Source organism: Sphaeramia orbicularis, chromosome 6 (assembly GCF_902148855.1).
Source record: "Sphaeramia orbicularis chromosome 6, fSphaOr1.1, whole genome shotgun sequence".
Taxonomy (NCBI): domain Eukaryota; kingdom Metazoa; phylum Chordata; class Actinopteri; order Kurtiformes; family Apogonidae; genus Sphaeramia; species Sphaeramia orbicularis.
In genome coordinates this window covers 10965646-10988856 of record NC_043962.1, presented here as the reverse complement: position 1 = coordinate 10988856, position 23211 = coordinate 10965646, and the positions used below count along the sequence as shown (strand labels likewise).

The 23211-nt window shown below is 34.6% G+C and overlaps 2 protein-coding genes across 2 annotated transcripts in view; both read left to right on the top strand.

The window, feature by feature from the left end:
• The window catches only part of LOC115420571 (protein-methionine sulfoxide oxidase mical2b-like), a 323437-nt gene that overhangs the window by 129821 nt on the left and 170405 nt on the right, over positions 1-23211 (top strand).
• Positions 8767-23211, top strand: part of LOC115420572 (protein-methionine sulfoxide oxidase mical2b-like) — a 108348-nt gene continuing 93903 nt past the window's right edge. Inside the window, 1 exon segment of the mRNA XM_030135924.1 lies at positions 8767-8803. The gene's annotated coding sequence lies outside the window, so the exon portion shown is untranslated.

Here is a 23211-nt window from a genome sequence, read left to right as displayed (position 1 = left end):
TCTATCTATCTATCGTTCTATCTATCGCTATCTATCGTTCTAATCTATCTTTCTCCTATTGTTCTATCTATCGTTCTATCTATCTTATCGTTCTATCTACTTGTTCTAATCCTTCTATCTCTCCTCTCTCCTCTCTCCTTCTCTCTCTCTCTCTCTCTCTCTCCTATTGGTATCAGGAGCCTTGCTTCTCTGGCTGATACTTGAACCTCTGGTGCTTTTCTTTTCTGTGGGTTTGGTGGATCGGTGCAGGACTGTGCTTGAAGGACTGCATACCTTTTTCCCTCCCTGGCCTCAGTCCTGTTATCTAAGATTAAATGATTCTGGGAGTAAAAGATGAAGAAATCTTTATCTTAAAACAATATTAAAACTGGAATATTTGGTGCAATGACCAGTAGTTGAACATAGTTTTAGTTTTAAAGCATGTCATTTGTAAATATATTGTGTATGTGTCGAGCTGATTTAGAGAAACAGGAGCTTTTAAACTGTCTCACAGACGCCACCTGCTGTTGTGGAGAGTGATCTATTTAGGACATTTTTTTTTTTTTTTAAATTGAAATATACAAATATACAAACAACTTGGCATCTGTATTAAAGAACATACAAAGGCACAGGTTTAAACAGATAAATACATAGATAGGTTAGATTATAGAATCAATTATTAATATGCCAGATAATCGAATAACCAAAAAAGTATTTGGCTGGAGTAAGACAAGGTCCCCTTGGGCGGCAGACGTCAGAGCTGTCTTTGCAGAAGCACAACTACAATATATTTTCACAACAACCTTTCATGTAGTATTAATAATCAGCTAACCTAATGTCTGCTTTTGAAGAAAAATGGATGAGTGGGATCCTGACTAAACTGAAGCTGCGGACATATATTCAACTAAAAACACATACAAAACAGAATTTTATGTCAGCGCAAATTTGACCAGGAACCAAAGGTCCCTAATTGCTCAGTTGCGAACAGAAATCCTTCCCTTGGCCTTAGAATCTGGGAGATTCACCCAAACCCCAGAAAAAAGACTTTGTACTGTGTGATTTGGGGGAAGTGGAAAATGAATCACATTTTTTTGTACAGGGTGGGGAAGCAAAATTTACAATGAACATTTAGTTGTTTTTTCTCAGCAGGTACTACGTCAATTATTTTGAAACCAACATATACTGATGTCATAATCATACCTAACACTATTATCCATACCTTTTCAGAAACTTTTGCCCATATGAGTAATCAGGAAAGCAAACGTCAAAGAGTGTGTGATTTGCTGAATGCACTCGTCACACCAAAGGAGATTTCAAAAGAGTTGGAGTGTCCATAAAGACTGTTTTAAATGGAAAGAAGAATGACTATGAGCAAAACTATTACAGAAAGTCTGGAAGATACTATTAAAGAAGAATGGGAGAAGGTGTCACCCCAATATTTGAGGAACACTTGCGCAAGTTTCAGGAAGTGTGTGAAGGCAGTTATTGAGAAGAAGAGGACACATAGAATAAAACATTTTCTATTATGTCAATTTTCTTGTGGCAAATAAATTCTCATGAATAAATTAACTGGTCATACACTGTCTTTCAATCCCTGCCTCAAAATATTGTAAATTTTGCTTCCCCACCCTGTATTGTCCTCTATATGATGAACTGAGAACCCCTTTGTTTGATGCTAGTGTATCTGAAATCCTGATTTGTTCTGGAGCACTGATGATGACAAGATGAAATGGTTGTTTAGTTCTAATGTATATAATTAGCATTATTTGTTTGTCAAGCCTGGAAAAAGCGGCAGATGTTTTGTTTAAATAGGTCAGTGTTTTGTTTTGTTTATATCTATTGTGCCTATTGTCTGGTGTTTGATTTTTGTGTATTTTGGTGTCTTATAGCCCATGTAAAGGCTGGGCCTGTTCTTTATGCAAGACACAATAATAAAAACATTCATTCATATCAACAACCACCAAGACTGCAAATTTTAGAGAAAAAAATAATGAAAAAAAATTAACAAATAAAATAAGGTGGGGGGCTAGGGCTATAAAAATTCTATTCTTCAATAATTGATAGAAGCTTTAATGCAGGTTTACTCTTCATATGACTGAGAGTTTTCACATAGAGCAGAAACTCATTTGGAAAATGTGGGTTTACTATGTAGGACATTTCTACGCACAGAGCAGACTTTGACTGTAAATCTAATCTGCAGACGCCACTGCCGGCATGAAGTGATTTGCATAAGATAACCTCAAGGCAGTAAAAATCAGATTTTTCATATTAATCTCGTGTCACTGCAAATGATTGTCACAAATCTAATGCAATCTATGCAATTTTTTTTTTTTTTTTAATATTTGCAGATTTTAGGCAATCAGATCTAAATTAAACTGACTTCACTGGATGCTGGTGTTTTTTGGTGAAGTCGTCTCTTGATATAAACTTCACAGTTGTCTTTTCAGGCCTTTTTGCTCAAACAGTGTATGTTTACGTTTATTTATTAAAGTGATATCAACAGACAGATGCTCATCAACATAAAACCCCATTAATTATTAAAAGTACAAAAGACTGGGGTAAATCCAATAGTTTAGTCCTTAATGGAGTTCATTAATTTAATGCTAATTCATTTATTAAGTACATTGTTAGTATTGAAAAATTATCTGACATTATAACATTGAGAAAACATGTAAAGTAAAAAAGTAAAAGTAAAGTAAGATTATTTATTCTACTAAGTAATAACGAACCTTTATTTAGTTATTATTTTTTGTCATTTTAAAGCTGTTTATTTCAATGATTCTAATATATCTGTATTTGAAACATGTCTGTTTTAAATTAAATTAAATTAAATTAAATACTCAGCTGCATATTTATTTTACTAATCTGTTGACTGGGTTTTTAAGATGCAGTAACATCTTCCACCACTTGATGGCAGAGTAGGACCAGATGTTTACAGGGAACAGAGTTAAATATCAGGATAAAACAAATAAAAAAAACCCAGGTAAGAACACTGACATAAATGTGTTGTGATAGTGTTAATGTATGTGTGCATATGAACATTATCTGGGCCTCGTTCATGTACAGAAGCAGAGCAGAGTGAATGAATGAGCTGTATTTGGAAGGAAAATGTTAATATAATAATATAATTAATATATGTACCTTCATGAGTTGTTTTCCTTGTAGACAATCAAGTACCTATTTTCTTATTTACCCTTAGTCAGATCCAGAACAGCAGAAATGTACATGTCATTGAAAGTATTAATACTCTAATATTAAAAGTTTTGCATTTGAAACCTCATTTTAAACCCATAAAAACCCAAATATACACCAGTGACCACGAGCATCTACTGATCTAAAATATTTAATAACCTTAGACCCACTAATCCTATCAATACATGTAATTGGTGTAAAATACAGTTTGTCGTCTTTTCATGGTCATCAGATATGACCCATTTGGATGTTCAGAGGCTCTGTAGTTACCATGGAAACCCATCATCTTCTACAACATTGATTCACCAGTAAAACCCATGGAGTTGGATCAATGACAGTGGATGGAAACACTGGGTTTATGTTCAATTAATGATAGATTTGCTGTAAAAACTCATGTTTTCTACATTTTTTTTTTGGTATTTTGATAAACCTTTGAATTAACTCAAATATCTAAATGAAATACAGGAAATTAAATATAAGAAAATACATGATTTACGGTGAAAAATGCAAAATAGAGGATAATATTAGAACAAATGGTGATAAATCAATTAAGAAAGGTTAAATAGAGAGAAAAATTCATCTTGGACAGTGGATGGACACACTGGGTTTATGTTCAGTTAATAATAGATTTGACTGAAAAATGAGCTTTTCTTCAGTTTCCTCTGTTTTGGTAGAATAACCTTTGAATTTACTCTGAGATTGCATGAACATCTAAATTAAACGTGGGAACTTAAATATAGGAAAATACTTGATTTACAGTGAAAAGTGAAAAATACAGAGGATCATATTATAGTAAATGGTGATAATCACTGAAGAAATGTTAAATAAAGAAAAATTTGGGAACTGTCACAAAATTAGCACTGGATCTGTATGGGTTAACCTCCTGAGATGCATGAAAGTAAAAGTTTGGGCTTTTTTTAAAATTTATTTATTTTTTTTTACGTAGAATAATTATCTTGATTGGAAATAGCGTAGTGCAACAGTTTTTATGGAATGTCTTTTGCAGTGGACAGCGTTTTTGTTTTGTTTGTTTTTTAATTTATAAAGACCCAAACATCCACCAGTGACCAAAAGCATCTACTGATCTAAACTGTGTAATACCTGTTGATCCACTAATTCTATCAATACATGTAATATTTGGTGTAAAATACAGTTTGTCGTCTTTTCATGGTCATCAGATATGACCCATTTGGATTCAGATTTTCTGCTGATTTACTGTGTTTGTCCTATTTTAATGTGTTTTTTACAACTTCTCATAGTGTTGGTGTCCATCCAGTTCAGAGCTGTGATGAAAGTCAAATAAATCTTTACCAGTGGCACACTTTTTTTTTCTTTTCTAATATCTTTTTGTTATAATTAAGGCTTAAAATCAATACAAAATGGTTCTTAAATGAGGTAACTAGTTCAAGATAACAAATGTGGTGATTGGTAAGTTGCACTTTGTCAATTTCTTTCCACAAAACTCTGCAGAAGTAAGGTAAAGGTAAATTTTCCTCCGCTGGACCATGCCCCCGGACCCCCCTAGTGTTGCTAGGTTACCGACATAGCACCACTGCTGCAAACATTTCTAGGGGAAACTATTATTGCATTAAACATTTTAGATCTGTGAATGTTTTCAGTGCATGTTCGGGTCTTCATGGGTTAACATGGTTGCACTTCTGAACCTTCTGTAAAATCCTCAGCTGTCATGAAGCAGTAAAACACTGAAGCCAACCTCTAAGTGTTACTTTAAGGTGTGTGTTATGTGCAGTGGTGTTGGATGGAGGGATGAGGAACTGTGTGTTAATGCTGAATGAGTTAAATGTTCAGCGGCTCGACTGCAGATACTGAGTCTAATTTAGGAAATGATTGGTCTTATAGAATGGTGAAAGGAAGAACCCATAACATCACAGTTTAAAACATACATCTGTTAAATTCTAATTATAGGAGAGCTGCAGATTTTTCCCTCTGGAACACCTTATAATTATATACTTTTTAATTCCATTCATTTGTTTACGTTTAACAGTGATTAGTGACTTGATTTACTATCAGATATTTGTGAGAAGCTGCTTGTTCATATTCTGAACCAAGTCCAGTCTCACATAAAACCAGACACTGACAAACTGGAAGTGGATGAAGCTTCCTTTCAGAATAAAGTAGTAATTAGGTCTCCTGCAACATTCATTAATTCACTAAAAAAAACCATGTAGTTTGATAAATGACTGTAGTTATAGACACTGGTTTTATATTCAGTTTATGATATTTTGCTAGAAAAAAAAATCACTCTTTTTTTTGTTGCCTTGTTTTTAGACTCTTTAGACCAGGGGTGTCAAACTTACGTTAGTTCAATTCCACATTCAGCTAAATTTGATCTACAGTGGGCCGGACCAGTCAAATAATAACATAATAGAAATAATGTCAACTCCAAACTTTCCCTATATTTTAGAGCGAAAAAAGTAAATTATGTGATCAAAATGTTTACATCTATCACTATCCTTTAAAATAATGTGACTATTGTGAACAAACTGAAATTTCTCAAGAAAATTAAGTGCAATTTTAACAATATTATGTCTTAGTTTCATTTACACATGTAAATTACAACTTACAGACCCCAGCGGATCAACAAATACAAAACGTTTAATAACAGGCAGAATATGGGAAAACTTGCACTTCAGACATTTCAAAGTGTTCATATTTTCAGCTTATTTGCATTTTTGTGAAATGATAGTTTTTTTTAGTGTAAATACAGTAAAATGACATGAAAATTTTACATTTACAAAGAGAAAAAATTGGAGGTGTGAGTATTTATAGGTTATTCTGATAGTATTTTACTGATCTGACCCACTTGAGATTAAATTGGGAAACTGAGCTAAAATGATTCATATTTTCTGTGTAATTTTTGCATTTCACAAATTCATCCCAGGGTCAAGATTGGACCCTTATTTCATTATTAGCAAAATTTCATGTACATACAAGCAAATTTGCCAAACAGAAACCCAGCTTTGTAGTCTTTCAATCTTACTTAAAATCCTACTTGGACACTCTTAACTTCTGCACTGACCCTAAAGCTGTGAAAACTAAAGCCTTATGTAATGAATTTAAGTTGTAATTATTTTTTTTAAAAATATTGTTTATTCTTTTACTTTTATTTATTTAATTTATTTACCTATATATTATTTATTTATTTAATTTCTTTCTGCCTTACCTTGAACATGTATGTTTTTTTGCCCTCCACCTTCTGTTGTTCTATTTATATAGAGGGAATGCACATACGTCACTTTCCCCCTGGGCCACGCCCCTCTAAGTCGGACTGAGTGGCAAAAACAAACCGGCTCAACATGGGCGGAGCAGGTAACTACAGCGAGACCAGGAAAAATGTGGAATATAAATGAAATTAAAGACAATTAGACTGGGCTCTATGAGCTACCAAACAACAAGTGGTCTTCGAACATTGATATGTGGACAGAAATCACATATCCTGACATTTATATGAACCTGATTTCAACGCTGGAAAATCCCCAATGCAAAGGCTGAAAGCATCCAAAAGACACAGAGTTGTTGACATCCTCGTCATCATTAATTAGAGGATTACAGCTGGTGAGTGCTTTCAATTCAACATACTATTGTTTTTTAGGTTTTCTGTCAGTGCAGACGTATTTTCTTGGCGGTGATTTCCGCGGTGAAGGCCCAGCAGTAGTGCTCACAGTTCACTACTGATTTACTGGAGTTGAACCCTTAGTATTGACCCAAGTGAGTGGATGATCTACTGGTACTGTGGAGATTTAAGGAGAGTTCACATCAAATACTGGATTGGATTTATATAGCGCTTTTCTAGACACCCAAAGCGCTTTACATTATTGATCCATTATTCATTCACTCTCACATTCTCCCTCTGGTGGTGGTAAACTACACCTGTATCCACCTGTGTACACCTGGGGCAGACTGACAGAAGTGTGGCTGCCAATTTGCGCCAACCACCAAACATTCACACGCATTCATCCACCAGTGTGAGTAGCACTGGAGGCCAGGAGGGTGAAGTGTCTTGCCCAAGGACACAGCGGACTGACTAGGACATATTGGGATTTGAACCGCCAACCCTTCGGTTATCGGCAACCCACTCTACCACCTGAGCCATGGCCGCCCCAAATACTGGATCCAACACAGCTACAACAGCTTTGTGCTAGAGTACCCCCTTATTTGGAAAACTAGGTTAGCCTCAGTTTAAGCTAGTTTATAAATCATGTAGAACACAAGGTTCAGAATCACACAACTGAAGACACAAACGTTTCAGTTCTGAAATATAGAACTAAATGACAGATGCTAACATTAAGAGCTTTACTAAGAAGTAACGTTAGCCAAAACCATATGTAATTTAAGGTATGATTTTACACAAGAATACAGCATAAATTAACGTTACCTGACACGAATCCAGGTTTCGTTGTCTGGATTCCAGTTATTTCTATGAACTGCAGTGATCCATCTGCTTCTTCTGTCTTTGGCTTTAGGTCGCCGCTAAAACGATAGCTCCGAGTGCTTTTTAAACCTATTTGTGCATTCAATGGCACAACAGCTCTATCCTCATTTTTCAGATTGTTCTAAAGTTTTCGCAGTATTCAAGCCAAAGCAGCTACCCATTTCCCTCTTTCTACCACTCAGTGGACGTATTTTTTATTTTTTCAACTTTATTTAAATATCAATTTACAAACTGTCTAACATTTAACATATAACACAATACATATAAGAGAATACAGATATTAAAAAAAAAAAAAAAAAAATCAATATATGCACGAAATACATTTTTCAATATTCATAACAAACAAACAAATAATAAAAAATAAATACATGAGTAATTTCTCACCTAAAATTTTGTCAAATATCAGAGGAAACATTAAATAATTTATCATAACTAACAAGCAATGTCCTTTTTTAAATTTTTTTTATTTATTTATTTTTAATTATGACAAGGGTTAATGATTTATGAAGTGAATTAAACTCAGTGGGCGTAACCGTGACTTCCGCTAGCGGTGACGTCACATGCGTACACTCTATAAGACATTATGTAAATAAAATTTCCTGCCTCACCTCGAGCACTATGTTTTTCTCCATGCCGTGTTCTGGTCTATGTATACGGCATTATGTAAATAAAGTATGAGAAAAAAAAAAATCTAAATAAAATTTTGGAAAAAGAAAATAATTTGACTTTTATTTGAAGGACAAAGTAAATTTTTTTTTTTACACTGTAACTGATTACTATTATACCAACAGATGAATAATTGTACATATTTTTGACATTTTACAACAATTTAATACAATCTAAATCAGCTTTATTTGCGGTCTTCATCAGTTTGACTTTTATTTTGAAGGCCAGTATAACCGGAAGTCCTGTCCCGGTGCACCGGTCCGTCTTCTGCAGTTCAACCCGGGGCTCGGTTCTCTCAGTCGGTGCAGTTCACGCCAGTCTCAGGTCACAGACACACGAGTGGAGCTGCAGCAGTACTGACACTACCCACCTGTCCAGGGGGGCGGACTTCTGTGAGGGACTCTGCCGACGAAGGGTGACTGAAACCCGGACTGAGCAGGAGGAGCGCACCGGGACCCAACCTGGACCCGTCCGTCCCTCTGAGTCCCGGGCTGGTTTTAATGGACTGCCGGTGTAAGTAGCTGACAGACGCACTTTTCTGCTCCTGAGCGTGAGTGCACGACTGAGCGCCTCTGGGGAATGTTCTTCTGACATGGGTTCATATGTGACTTTCAGCTGCAGAGTCTGGATGTGTTTGTTTTTAATTTATAATGAGTTGTTTTCTGCAGCTGATGGTGAATTATTGATTACTGGCTGTAGGTGGTTGAGGTGCAACAGGTGACAAGGCCCCAAACAATGAACCATCCATCAGAGCACATTAGTTTGCAGAAGTAATTCCTGCAAATATTGAAAAAATTACAGATTATGACTTTAACCCTTTCATGCATTCTGGTCACTCCAGTGGACAGTTTTTCTCCAGCTGTTCTCTTGTATATTCATGGGTTTTGTTGTTTTAGTTCCATATCAGCCAACACAGTGGACGCTTATGCACCATCCCATAATACACTGATCTGATACCTGATCTGCAGAAACATGTTTGAGTGTAAATCAATAATTTGTTAGAATTTTTTTTTTTTTTTTTTTTTGCATATTATCTCCATGAAAAGAGTAATAATTAGCCTTAGAATATGTTAAAATGTGAGAAAACATCAGATTTTATTTCATTGTTTTAATATCAATTTCTGATATTGGGTTTTAAACACGTTTCTTTACTTCAAAAATTAAATGCATGGACATTTTTGTAACTCCATTGAAAAAAAAACAACAACTTGATCACATTGTTGTTTTTTTTCCATGCCTATGGAGGAATAAAAACACTCGAAAAAAAATCTTAACTAAGGTTCTCATAATTAATGCATGAAAGGGTTAATTGAACTGGTTTTCTCTGAGCATCTGTTAGATACAGACTTAATTAACCCTTTCATGCATAGTGGTCACTCCATGGACAGTTTTTCTCCAGCTGTTCTCTTGTATCATGGGTTTTGTTGTTTTAGTTCCATATCAGCCAACACAGTGGACGCTTATGCACCATCCCATAATACACTGCAATTCATACCATTACTGTAACTTTGCTGTTCTTGATAAACCTGATCTGCAGAAACATGTTTCAGTGTAAATCAAAATTTGTTAGAAAAAAAAGTTTTTTGTTTGCATATTATCTCCATGAAAAGTAAAATTAGCCTTAGAATATGTTAAAATGTGAGAAAACATCAGATTTTTTCATTGTTTTAATATCAATTTCTGATATTGGGTTTTAAACACGTTTCTTTACTTCAAAAATTAAATGCATGGACATTTTTGTAACTCCATTGAAAAAAAAAACAACAACTTGATCACATTGTTTTTTTTCCATGCCTATGGAGGAATAAAAACACTCGAAAAAAAATCTTAACTAAGGTTCTCATAATTAATGCATGAAAGGGTTAATTGAACTGGTTTTCTCTGAGCATCTGTTAGATACAGACTTAATTAACCCTTTCATGCATAGTGGTCACTCCAGTGGACAGTTCTTCTCCAGCTGTTCTCTTGTATATTCATGGGTTTTGTTGTTTTAGTTCCATATCAACCAACACAGTGGACGCTTACGCACCATCCCATACACTGACACTCAGACCATTAGTGTAACTTTACATTATGTTCTTGATAAACCTGATCTGCACTAACTATTTGAGTGTAAATCAGTTAGACTGTACTGAACAGTTTCTTTTAAAACATTAAAAGTATTTTTTTTCTTGCATATTATCTGAGTGAGTAATAGCTAGTATTATAGTATGTTCAAATGTGAGAAAACATCAAATTAGCAGCATTAACAAAAAAAAAAAAAAAATATTAGTTTTCACACAGTATGACAGTAAATACATGTTTGTTTGCTTCAAAAATTAAAAGAATGATGTCCAGCTGAGTGAATATTTTTGTAACTCAATGAAAATAGGTTTTAAAAACATTTCAATCGCATTGTTTTTTTTTTCATGCCTAAAGAGGAATAAAAACACTCAGGAAAAAAAAAATCTTGACTAAGGCTCTCATAATTCCTGCATGAAAGGGTTAAAGAGAATTCAGTTGACTCATACAGAACAAACTGATCTGAAATGATTACTAACTTTTCATCCACTAATCCTATCAATATATGGAAATAATTCAGGTAAAATTAAGTTTTTTTGTCTTTTCTTGGTCATCAGATATGACCCATTTGGACATTCAGAGGTTTCATAGTGAACATTAATTCACCAGTAAAACCCATGGAGTTTGACCAATGACAGTGGTTGTAGAAATTTGTTTTTATGTTCAGTTAATACGATAAGAGATAAGATAAGATATTCCTTTATTAATCCCACAATGGGGAAATTCACAATGATATATTTGCTCTACAAGTCACTTTATCTTCAGTTTTTGATACAATATGCTGCAAAAATCTAAATCTTACCAAGTGTATTTTTCTCATTTCTAGTCAAAATTTCTCCTCACACTTAAAATAGACACTTAATTCAAGATTTTTTGCTTAATTCAAGATTTTGCTTAATTCAAGATTTTTTGCTTAATTCAAGATTTGTTTTGCTTAATTTAAGCAAAAAATCTGTCAATGGAACAAGTGAAAATTGTCTTGGTAAGATTTCTTGAAATAAGGTTTTCCAGATCTATTGTGTAAAAATAAGTTCTTATATCTTACTGAAAAGTTTATGTTCAGTTAATGATATATTTTGCTGTACAAGTCACTTTATCTTCAGTTTTTGATATACTACACTGCAAAAATCGAAATCTTACCAAGTGTATTTTTCTCATTTCTAGTCAAAATATCTCCTCACACTTAAAAAGAAAAGCACTCTGAGAGCACAGACCTCCGCCAAGACAGACCTGCCACCCCTGATCACCACCAAAATTGAATCATTTCTTCCTTGCGCCAGTATCAACATTTCCTGAAAATTTCATGAAAATCCATCCATAACTTTTTGAGTTATCTTGCTAACAAACAACAGACACGCATGCAAACACACAAAGCAAAGTGATCACAATACCTCCTGGCAGAGGTAATAAACGGCTTAATTCAAGATTTTTTGCTTAATTCAAGCAAAACAATCTGCCAATGGAACAAGTGAAAATTATCTTACTTAGATTTCTTGAAATAAGATTTTCCAGATCTGTTGTCTAAAAATCAGTTCTTATATCTCACTGAAAAGTTCCTCTTTAGGTGGTTATGTCTTATTTTAAGTGTGATGAAGTACTTTGACTAGAAATGAGAAAAATACACTTGGTAAGATTAAGATTTTTGCAGTGTAACCTTTGAATTTACTCTGAGCTTGTATGAACATCTACATGAACAGTGAATTCAATCAAAAAATCCCTGATTTACACTGAAAAACCACAAAATGCAGAGTGATAATATTACAATAAATGGTGATAAATCATTAAAGAAGATTTAGAGAAAAATTCATAAAAGTAGTTCTGGGTCTTCAAGATTAAAATTAAATATGATTTTAATTTTCCAGCAAAAAACACAAACATTTCACCAAGTAGATCTTCTTAAAAGTGATACCAAACTGATGTCGAACTCAGTATCTTATATAAGTAACGTATTTTTTTTTTCAACATTTCTCAGAGTACGACAATTAGTGGTCAGCAGCAGCGGTTGTAGTAAAAACTGAAAATATGTCCAAACTTGGAGCCGATTACCTAAAATGTTCAGTTGTTGGTTGAACGGGACAGAGCAGCACAGCCAACAACCTGGAGGGGGCGGAGTCATGTGCATTTAAAGGGCCAGCGCTCAAAACCACCTTTCTGGTGTCATTACTCAGAATAGGATTGAAGATGGAACTGTGGAGTTGAATTAATGAAGAATTCAGACCCAGAGCATTTACAGGGTGGGGAAGCAAAATTTACAATGAACATTTAGTTGTTTTTTTCAGCAGGCACTACATCAATTGTTTTGAAACCAAACATATATTGATGTCATAATCATACCTAACACTATTATCCATACCTTTTCAGAAACGTTTGCCCATATGAGTAATCAGGAAAGCAAACGTCAAAGAGTGTGTGATTGCTGAATGCACTCATCACAACAAAGGAGATTTCAAAATAGTTGGAGTGTCCATAAAGACTGTTTATAATGGAAAGAAGAGAATGACTATGAGCAAAACTATTACGAGAAAGTCTGGAAGTGGAGGAAGCAACAAAAAACGTACCAAAGCTTTTAAAGCTCTCAAATCCAAAATCCTAAAGGATCCAACCAAATCCATGAGAAAAATGGCAATTGAACTTGAGGTAGACCAAGAGCGTTAATGCTGTAATATGATTTGAAGTTAAAATCTTACACAAGAACACAAAAACACTTGTTAACAACGGCAACAAATCCAACTTTAGCAATTTTTGGGAATCATGTTTATGGCCGCCTTCTAGCCCAGATCTAAACCCTCTGGATTCTGCTGTTTGGGGCGTTTTAGAACATGCTACCAATAGAACATCACACAGCAATGTGACTTTCTTAAAGATACTATTAAAGAAGATGGGAGAAGTTGTCACCTGAATATTTGAGGAACACTTGCGCAAGTTTCAGGAAGCGTGTGAAGGCAGTTATTGAGAAAGAAGGAGGACACATAGAATAAAAACATTTTCTATTATGTCAATTTTCTTGTGGCAAATAAATTCTCATGACTTTCAATAAACTAATTGGTCATACACTGTCTTTCAATCCCTGCCTCAAAATACTGTAAATTTTGCTTCCCCACCCTGTACAGTTTATGTAGATCGCAGGGAAATGTTTGAAAATGCATAATTCCATCTAAAAAAGCAAAATATCACTCCTTTAATCGTTCCATGAGCTCCAATGGCAGTAAAAATGTGTATGAAGATACATGTGCAGAAGTTTTAGCTGTAAAGCTTTGCATTAACCATGTGTTAGTGCTATAAAACAAAGACACCCCCCACCCTACCCCCCCTCCAGTGTTAATTTGTGCACTCTATGTGAACTGGCTCTGATCGTCCTGTTGATTCCTCCATGCAGCAGGTGGCTTCTCGTCTTCTGAGGCCTGAAACCCAGTCAGGCAAGAAGCCTCGCATCTTCAAACCCCCAGTTGTTGCAGATTAATGTTTCAGTAGCAGGATAAACTTTCACTCAATTTGCACTTGAGTAATATAATGGATTAGACTTCATTAGAACTGGCCTTAGGTCCAGAAGTAATGAGCACTTCCCCACTTTTAATAAACTGAAATGTGGATGGTGTTTGGAGGCGCAGGAGGAGATTTAATGAATGTGTTGTCATCAGCACATTCACATGGATTATTTTGGATTTGAGGTAAATGAGCGCTTGAATTGTTGCAAGCAGCTTACAGTTGAGAGTTTTATTCAGAAGCAGCGTAAACAGTCGAAGGTTCAGAGGTCGCAGACTTACTTCAGGTTAAGAAAAAAAGGACTCAGGTGATCCAAGAACACTGTACTACATTTACATAAATTTACATTTATGCATTTAGCAGAGGCTTTTTTCCAAAGCGACTTAACAGGAGAAAAAAAACTCCCACTACTACCAGTGCAGAGTTTACATACTGGGACTGTGTCCAAAAATGAACAAGGTCAACAATTTGTTTGTGGAAAGTGAAGGTTAAAAGGTTAGGTTAACTCACTTTATTATCCCTGTAGGGAGTTTGAGTCTGTGCATTTTACTCATCCTAAAATATTCAATCCAATCCATTTTATTTTATTATTTATAATTACCTCCGCCAAGGAGGTTATGTTTTTGCCAGGTTTGTTTGTTTGTTTGTTTGTCTGTCCGTTAGTGTGCAACATAACTCAAAAAGTTATGGACAGATTTTGATGAAATTTTCAGGGTTTGTTGGAAATGGGATAAGAAAGAAATGATTAAATTTTGGTGGTGATCGGGGGTGGGGGGGCCCACGGGGGGCCCATTTCCAACAAACCCTGAAAATTTCATCAAAATCTGTCCATAACTTTTTGAGTTATGTTGCACACTAACGGACAGACAAACAGACAGACAAACAACAAAAAACCCTGGCAAAAACATAACCTCCTTGGCGTGGGGGGGCCCACAGGGGGGGCCACTGATCAGCCTTGGCGGAGGTCTGCGCTCTCCGAGTGCTTTTCTTGTTTGTTTATTTATCGCAAGACATGAGAAGTCATTCCATAAACATGGCAACGAACGTAAATATTGTGTTGTTTACAGATATATTCATTATTATTATACATTACCCCTCTATCCCGTACTAAACTAAAAAATGATTGGATGTCCTAGGGGTATAAGAAATATCGGTTCTGCAATGTATCGCAGTATTTCATTTCACAATACCGTATCGATATTAAAAAGTACTGTATCAATATTTTAGGTATTTATTCAAATGCAGATATTGTAGAAGTTCATTTTGTTTTTTGTTTTTCTTTTTTTTTATGTTTTATTTATTATTATTTAACACTCTTTTATTAAATAATGTTAGTTCCTTTGTTAGGATTGTACAAAAATAATGTTCTGTTAGTTCTGAACTAATAGAACATGAACATTTGAACAGGATCTTAAACTGGAATGTCTGTGAAACATAATTTAAGTTTGAACACAGGAACATTTTGTGATATAGCATTAGATCCTGTTGTGATCAAATAAAAATGTGTTTAGTATTTGTGTATATTTCTGGTGTAATTCAATTCTTCAAGGAAATAATCATTTAAAAAAAAGAAACAAAAAAAATTGCCTTTTTAACCCTTTCATGCATACTGGTCACTACAGTGGACAGCTCTTCTACAGCTGTTCTCTTGTATATTCATGGATTTTTTTGTTCTTTTTTGTTGCTGTTGTTTTTTTTTTTTTTTTTTTTACACATATCTTTATTAAAGTTTTATGACACTACATATCTTTTCTGACATGAATTGGTAACATTATGTAGATCTCTCCTGAGTATAAACCCCCAGAATCACAAGCCTTCTCCATAGTTTTCACACAATTTATTAAATACATGTTTCTGTGCGTCAAAAATTAAACGTGGGTGTCCAGCTGAGTGGACAGTCTTACAACTTCATGAAAAATAGGTTCATAAGAATTTTTTTTTTCATTATTATTTTTTAATGTATTTTTTTATTAATTTAAAAAAAAATATATATATATTTTTTTTTTATTTTTATTTGTCAGAAGAAAATTTTCAGTCGCATTGTTTTTTTCATGCCTAAAGAGGAATAAAACACTCAGGAATTTTTTTTTTATTAAGGTTCTCATAATTCATGCATGAAAGGGTTAATAGCATCATAATAATTGTGATTTATCATATCGTGATCCTAGTATTTTGATTTGTATCGTATCGCCAGATTCTTGCCGATACACAGCCCTAGTGTCCTGGTGTGTCCACACATACTGCGCCATGTTTTTTAAAACTCTTCTTCTTTGCTCGTTGTAATGTCTGTCAACATGTATTTTTTTTTCTTTTTTTTTCATTCACGTGACTCTAGTTGCAGAAAAATGTCCTCCCATTGAAGTTTTGCGTGATATACCATTTGCACGATGCCCAAAAAACCACCTCAAGAACTTTTAATCCATAAACGAGAGTTTTGGCGAAATTGTTGTTTTTCCATTAGGTAAATTTTTATGCGCAAGTTATATTCGCACAATTTGAGGGTCAATGGAAAAACAGCAAAGTGATAGATTTGACTGAAAAAGTTGAATTTTCTTTGTTTTCTGTTTCTGATATAATTACCCTCAACTTTAACCTGATCTTTTATGAACATCTACATCATCAGTGAATTAAATACAGGAAAATTTCTAATTTACACTGAAAACACACAAAATACAGAGGATAATATTAAATAAATGGTGATAAATCATTTCAGAAAGGTTGCATAGAGAGAAAAATTCACACAATTTGAGGGTCGGTGGAAAAGCGACTAGTGATGCAAACTCTAAACCTGAAGGTGAATCTACAACAGATGCTTCTGTGGCTGTTTTTTTCCTCATGCAAATAAACTGTAAACAACTGACTGCACTGTAAAAGTTTTCCAAATCAGATAAATATACTGTGACCTACATCTCAGCAAAATTACCGTAATTACCGTCTGTGTGTTCATCCCACATTTGGTGTGGCGCCACTGTTTGTCTCACATCATCTGATTTTTTTTTTTTTTTTTTTTTTTTTTTTCTTTCGGTCTTTTTTCGTGTACAGTTTTGATAAAGGTCTTTTTGTGTTTGAAAATCATAACTGAACTCAGTATTCTACCAGCTGACGGTGGGGTTTCTGTGTGTTTTCCCCTGAAGCTTTGATCCTCAGTTCCTTCCCTCATGATGTTCATCTCCATTTACTCTGTGTTGTTTTTTTTATACTTATCTGACCACGCCACCCCTGGAGTAAAAAAACACGTTGCACAACTTGTCACTTCCTGGAATGCGTGTTTGACTTATAAGGGGGTACCAGTGCACATAGCCTGGGGGTGGGCCCAGGGTGGCAGCAGGACAAAAACACCAGGGAGCCTCGTGTCACTGTCGCTTTCCAAGCAGATGAGAAAGGCCAAGTTGAGTCCCAGCTCTGGTATGGAGAGGAATTTTAGAGGCTGGTTCAGACCCAGAATTTGTCCTTAAAGTGTACCTGTACTGGTCATACTTATGATATTAACTGTGCTTTGAGTTTTACTTATAAGCAAGACAGGCGCAAATTCAGGAAAAAAAATTGACGTAAATGCACTACACTGGACGGTTTTATTATATGAATTACATCCGGGGAAAGAACCTATGGGGAGCAGCCACTGTCGAACAGAACTGACGTATCAGTGTTGATTTCGGGTTGGTTCGATCGAATGCAATTAAACAAGCAGCAGTCAGTGAGCAAGATTGAGTGGAAAATACGTGTTCGCGCTTGTTGTTTGTGCAGCCGTAAGCTTTACACTCCGCCATTGTCCTAGAGACGCGACCAGCACCGGCCAGTAACACTGGGTTACAAAAAAATGTTTTTGCAAGTTGTCTAGGGTTTTTCAACTGAATTAGGACCATTTTGCACCGCTAAATCCAAAAATGACATCTGTTTTTCTCAATCAGGTCAGGTTTTTTTTTTCTAATTTGATTTTGAAAAATTTCATCTTCTCACAAAATTGATGACATTTTTGTGACTTTATCAGTTGATTTTTTATATTTCTCACCCAAAATAGGTTTTAAGAGAAAAAAACCTTTTCTAACAGGATGTATTTATTATTTATTATGTATTCAGCGCAGATGTAGCAGAATACGTCAGGCTTATTTTTGCAAGATCTTCTAGTCGAAGCCATTTCATTCACCTGTAATATTAAAAAAAACAATCATAAATTGGCAAAAGTAAAATCTTCAGAACTCATTTATTGCAAGAAATGAAAGAATTTTGTATCATATGATGTGAAAATGCCCATAAATGTAAGCAAAAATGTTAAAAAGCCAATATGCAGCATAGTTCAGAAAGTTGACCTGATTGAGCAAAATTAATGTGATTTTTGGATTCAGCACACCAAAATGATCCTAAATCAGCTCAAAAAACGTCAACAATAAATTTGTTGTTGACCAGTGGTATGTGTCATGTTAGACTGATGTCTTCACTGGAAAAAATCCAAATCTTACCAAGTGTATTTTTGTCATTTCTAGTCAAATTATCTCATCACACTTAAAATAAGACATAATCACCTCAAGAGGAACTTTTCAATGAGATATAAGTACTCATTTTTAGACAATAGATCTGGAAAATCTTATTTCAAGGAATCTTACCAAGATGATTTTCACTTGTTTGTGTTTTTGAGATGTTATCGCTGTATTTTCATTACTTTTAGATATGCTAACCCTTCTAACCTCAGGCCTTTTTTGTTCCACACTCTATCATCCTAAGTTTTCATCTTTTCCTGAGTCTGACTCGATCCTTATTCCTCTAATTCTTATCAACTTTAGGTTTTTCTCCGTTCACATCAAAACCACTGTTGTAACAGAGCAATCTTTAGCTTAGCTTCATTGTTTACAACTATAGTAGCGCAGAAAGATGACATGCACTGATTACTTTAGTTCTTGTTTTCTGACTTGTCCATAGTCTGCACATGTCTTACCCAGGCTGATGGCTCCTGATAAAGTAAAGATGCTGAAGTCATAGTCTGCAGGAGCCTTTAGATCGTATCCACCACTATGTTATGAATACAGTGAAGGATTATATGTGTTTATTGTGAATTGTGTCTAAATCTGAAGTAACTATGTTCAAAACTGAGGTCAGGGGTACCCATAAAACCATCAAATATGGCAGATTAGCAAGAAATCTTTCAACATAGCAACAAGTTGATTATTTATTAGATACTGACATTCAGGATGTGTAGCCCATAGCTTTTTTTGTCTAGAGTAAGCCTTAATCTCAGAGGAAATGACAGAAATATCCATATGTCTTAACTCCCAATGGTGAAAATTCATCCGAGGACCATGATATTGTTCAGTCTTTACTTCAGAAAGTCAGATTAAAGATAGAAGCGAGTGAAAACAACACCAGAGTAATTGTGAACAAGAAAAGGACTTACAAGGAAGCTTGTGCTGGGGTTATTTGTGTGAAATTATAAATAAATGGAGAAAATAATCACATAAGTATGGTAAGTTTAGTTTAAACTGTTTTCTTAAATTTATATAAAGGTTCCTGTATTGTGATATATAACTTACAATTACTTAAAGCAGTAGTTCCCAACCTTTTTGGTTCGTGACCACATTTTATCATGTAATAGTTTGCTATACTATGTTGCAAAAAACATTAATTTTAGACAACATTTAGTCTATATGTATATTATTATGGACAGAGGCAGTAAAGCCAGGTGTAGATTACTGCACAAAGTGAGAATTTTATTTTCCTTGGTCAGGATATGTACAGTCAGTCCAGCTTGGATTTACAAGGCTGACAATTAATACTGAACAAACAAGAACTCAAACTATGAATTATGAAAGAACTGCAGCATCTGAAACTGACCACAATGAACATTTGACAGATAAACAGAACCACAGTGCTGCACTTTCAGCTTCAGTTTGTCATGTCTTTTATATATTGTGATTGCTCTCTCAACACACCATATATTTTTTCATTGGTAAGTTATTTTTTATTTTTTATTTTTTTTATCAATTACTAGAAATTTCAGGCGACCCCATTTGAATCCCAGGCGACCCCACTTGGGGTCCTGACCCCAAGGTTGAAAAACACTGACTTAAAGGTTAATTTTAACTCACTTTATTATCCACATATTGACATTTTACTCATAATACCACACAGCATTTAGACTTAGCATTAGCATTAACACATAGAACACATTAGGAGCAGTGAGTTGCTAATGAAATGAGCTATGACATGAAATTACATTCATAAGCTGTGATAGACGATTGTATCACTGTTATTGGAATGTTTTGCCTCTGATGACAGATTATCAAACTCCAGACAATTTTGCAATTCTAGATAAACAACCGAGAAACAATAGAGCTGTGTGTGATATAATGAAATACATCATGTGAGTCTAATGTTTCATATTAGGAAATCTAATTTAATTATGATACAAACGGCTGCTTTACGGTCCTGAGTGTGTGAATGTAACACAGAATGTGCAGTCGCTGATATGACCCTGTTTTAGTTATTTTTTTATTTTTATTTTTTTACACTGATATTTTTCAGACTGACCTCAGGCCCGTCATGTTTTGTAAATCATAAGATTAGTTCCAAGTTTCAGTGAACATTATCCTGGTGGATGTGGATAGGTGTGGGTCAGGGCAAATACAGGACTGCACTGTGGCAGGGTGTAACGCTTATTAGTCTGGAAATCCTATACTTCTGCAACACATGGGTCCAAAATCCCACTCCATAAGGCAGGGTCTTAAGTTAAAGCTAAACCAATATTAAGTCTAGACAGTGTGTGTTGCAGGACTGTGGATATTCAGTTAGAAGTCGCTGACTGTTATTTGTTTTCTTATACCAGAGTCATTTTGGACGGTTCTATGCTGTGGAGTGGAGATGTTGAAAATTTGGAAAAAAGAGCCTGTTTAGCGCCGTGTTTTTCAACCTTGGGGTCAGGACCCCACATGGGGTCACCAGGAATTCAAATGGAGTTGCCTGAAATTTCTAGTAATTGGTAAAAATAAAAATAAAACTTATAAATAAAAAATACCCCTGGAGGTATGCGTACCCCACTTTGGGGACCCCTGACTTATGTAAAATTCATTTTCATTTAATTTTATTCATTCATTCCAATCTAAATGATTGGAAAGGAGCAGAGAAGAAAACTTCTAATACCTGCCCCTTTCTTCAAACATCTGCTTCCATCAGATAGGTTACCGTTACAACTATTACAGTAAACAGTTGACATGATAGTCAATGCAAATACAACAAACCCAACATCCATAAGGTAAATTATTTCACATGCTTTTATAAAGCTTCTCTATTCTTTCCTTATACAACCTCTTAAACTGAAAAATATTTGTACAGCTCTTCTCTTCCATTGCCAAAGAATTCCACATTCTGACACCCACAACACAAATACACATTTGCTTTACATTAGTCCGAACCCTTTGCTGTTTAAATTAAACCTCCGTCTATGTTCTTAATCCTGTGATACTAAAACAAATAATCTCTGCAAATTTGCAGCAAAAGTCCGTTTCGCTCGCTCTAAAACACAACCAGCAATGTCCTTAATTCAGCAAACTCTTTAAACTTAAACAATCCTGATTTAATAAACAACTCATTTGTATGTTCCCTGAAATTAACATTAGACATGATTCTTTTGCTCTTTTTTGTAATAAAAACAATGGCTTTGTGTTACTCATATCTGTGTTGGCCCGTACTTCAATACAATAACTCAAACATGGCAGAATAAGTGAACAATATAAAATTCTCATTGCTTTATAATTGAGGTAGACGATATAAGCTCGACTTCTTCCTTCTCCATTTTGGACATAAAGTGTTGTTGAGGTAGTTTAGCATTATGTTCTTTTTTTTTGGTTGGCTTATTGCAGCGTTTTTCAGCCTTGGGGTCGCCTGAAATTTCTAATTTTGATTCAAAAAAATAATAATAAAAAAACTTACTAATAAAAAAATATTGGTGAGTTGCCATGAGACAATCCCAGTCCATAACAGACATGACAAACTGTGAAGCTGAAACTGAAGCACTGTGGTTCTGTTTATCTGTCAAATGTTCATTGTGGTCAGTTTCAGATGCTGCAGCTCTTTCATAATTCATAGTTTGAGTTCTTGTTTGTTCAGTATTCATTGTCAGCCTTGTAAATCCAAGCTGGACTGACTGTACATATCCTGACCAAGGAAATCAATTCTCATTTTGTGCATTGTAAGTAATACACCTGGATTTTCTTATACATTATACAGACTAAATGTCATCTAAAATTAATGCTGTTATTTGTAACATAGCAAACTATTACATGATCAAAAATAAATTAATTTAGCAAAAAAATGTTTCAGGGGTCGCCATAAATTTGTGATGTTAAAATGGGGTCATGAGCCAAAAAAGGTTGGGCACCACTGAGTTAATCAACAAATAGGCAGATTAACCCTTTCATGCATAGTGTCCACTACAGTGGACAGTTCTTCTCCAGCTGTTCTCTTTGTATAGTTCATGGGTTTTGTTTAGTTCCCATATCAGCCGACACAGTGGACACTTATGCAGCATCCCATAATACACTGCAATTCATGCCATTACTAAAACTTTGCTGTTCTTGATAAACCTGATCTGCACTAACATGTTCAAGTGTAAATCAGTTGTTATTTGTTAGACAAAAAGAGTGTTTTTTTACATATTATATGAGGTAATAACTAGCATTAGAGTATGTTAAATATGAGAAAACATCAAAATTAGCAGCCTTAAAAATGTTTTTATTTCATTGTTTTCCTTTACTTTCTGATATTGGGTTTTAAATACATATTTCTTTACTTAAAAAAATTAAATGCATGACATTTTTGTACTAACTCCGTGGAAAAAAAAAAAAACTCGATCACAACTTTTTGTTATGCCTAAGGAGGAATATCAAAACACTCCAGGAAAAAAAAAAAAGTCTGACTAAGGTTCAAGGTTCTAATAGTTTTGGATTTTTCATTATAGTTTAGTTTTATTTAGTTTGACTTTTTTTTTCTCTAATTCAGTTAGTTTAATTAGTTTTTAGAGCAGGTTTGCTAGTTTTTATTAGTTTTTTCATTTTTTCTAAATACTTAGTTTTTAGTATTCATTATTTAGTTTTGTCGTATCTTTTCTCTTCTTCGCAATCAAATTCAAATAAATCCCAGACAGGATTCTGCTGTTTTCTCCCAACTTTAGTCTTCCATGTTTCCAGGTAGAGTGGGAATGAGAAGACGGACTCCAAACCACAAAGTGACGAGATAGTGACGGACTGTTAAATATCATATGGTGCCGCTAGCTAAAATTGCTTAAGGGAAATAAATCGATTTTATATCAATCTGACATTTACAAAGACGGAAACTAAGGGAATTTTATCTATAATTTTTATAAGTTTTAGTTAGTTTTTGTAAGCACACAA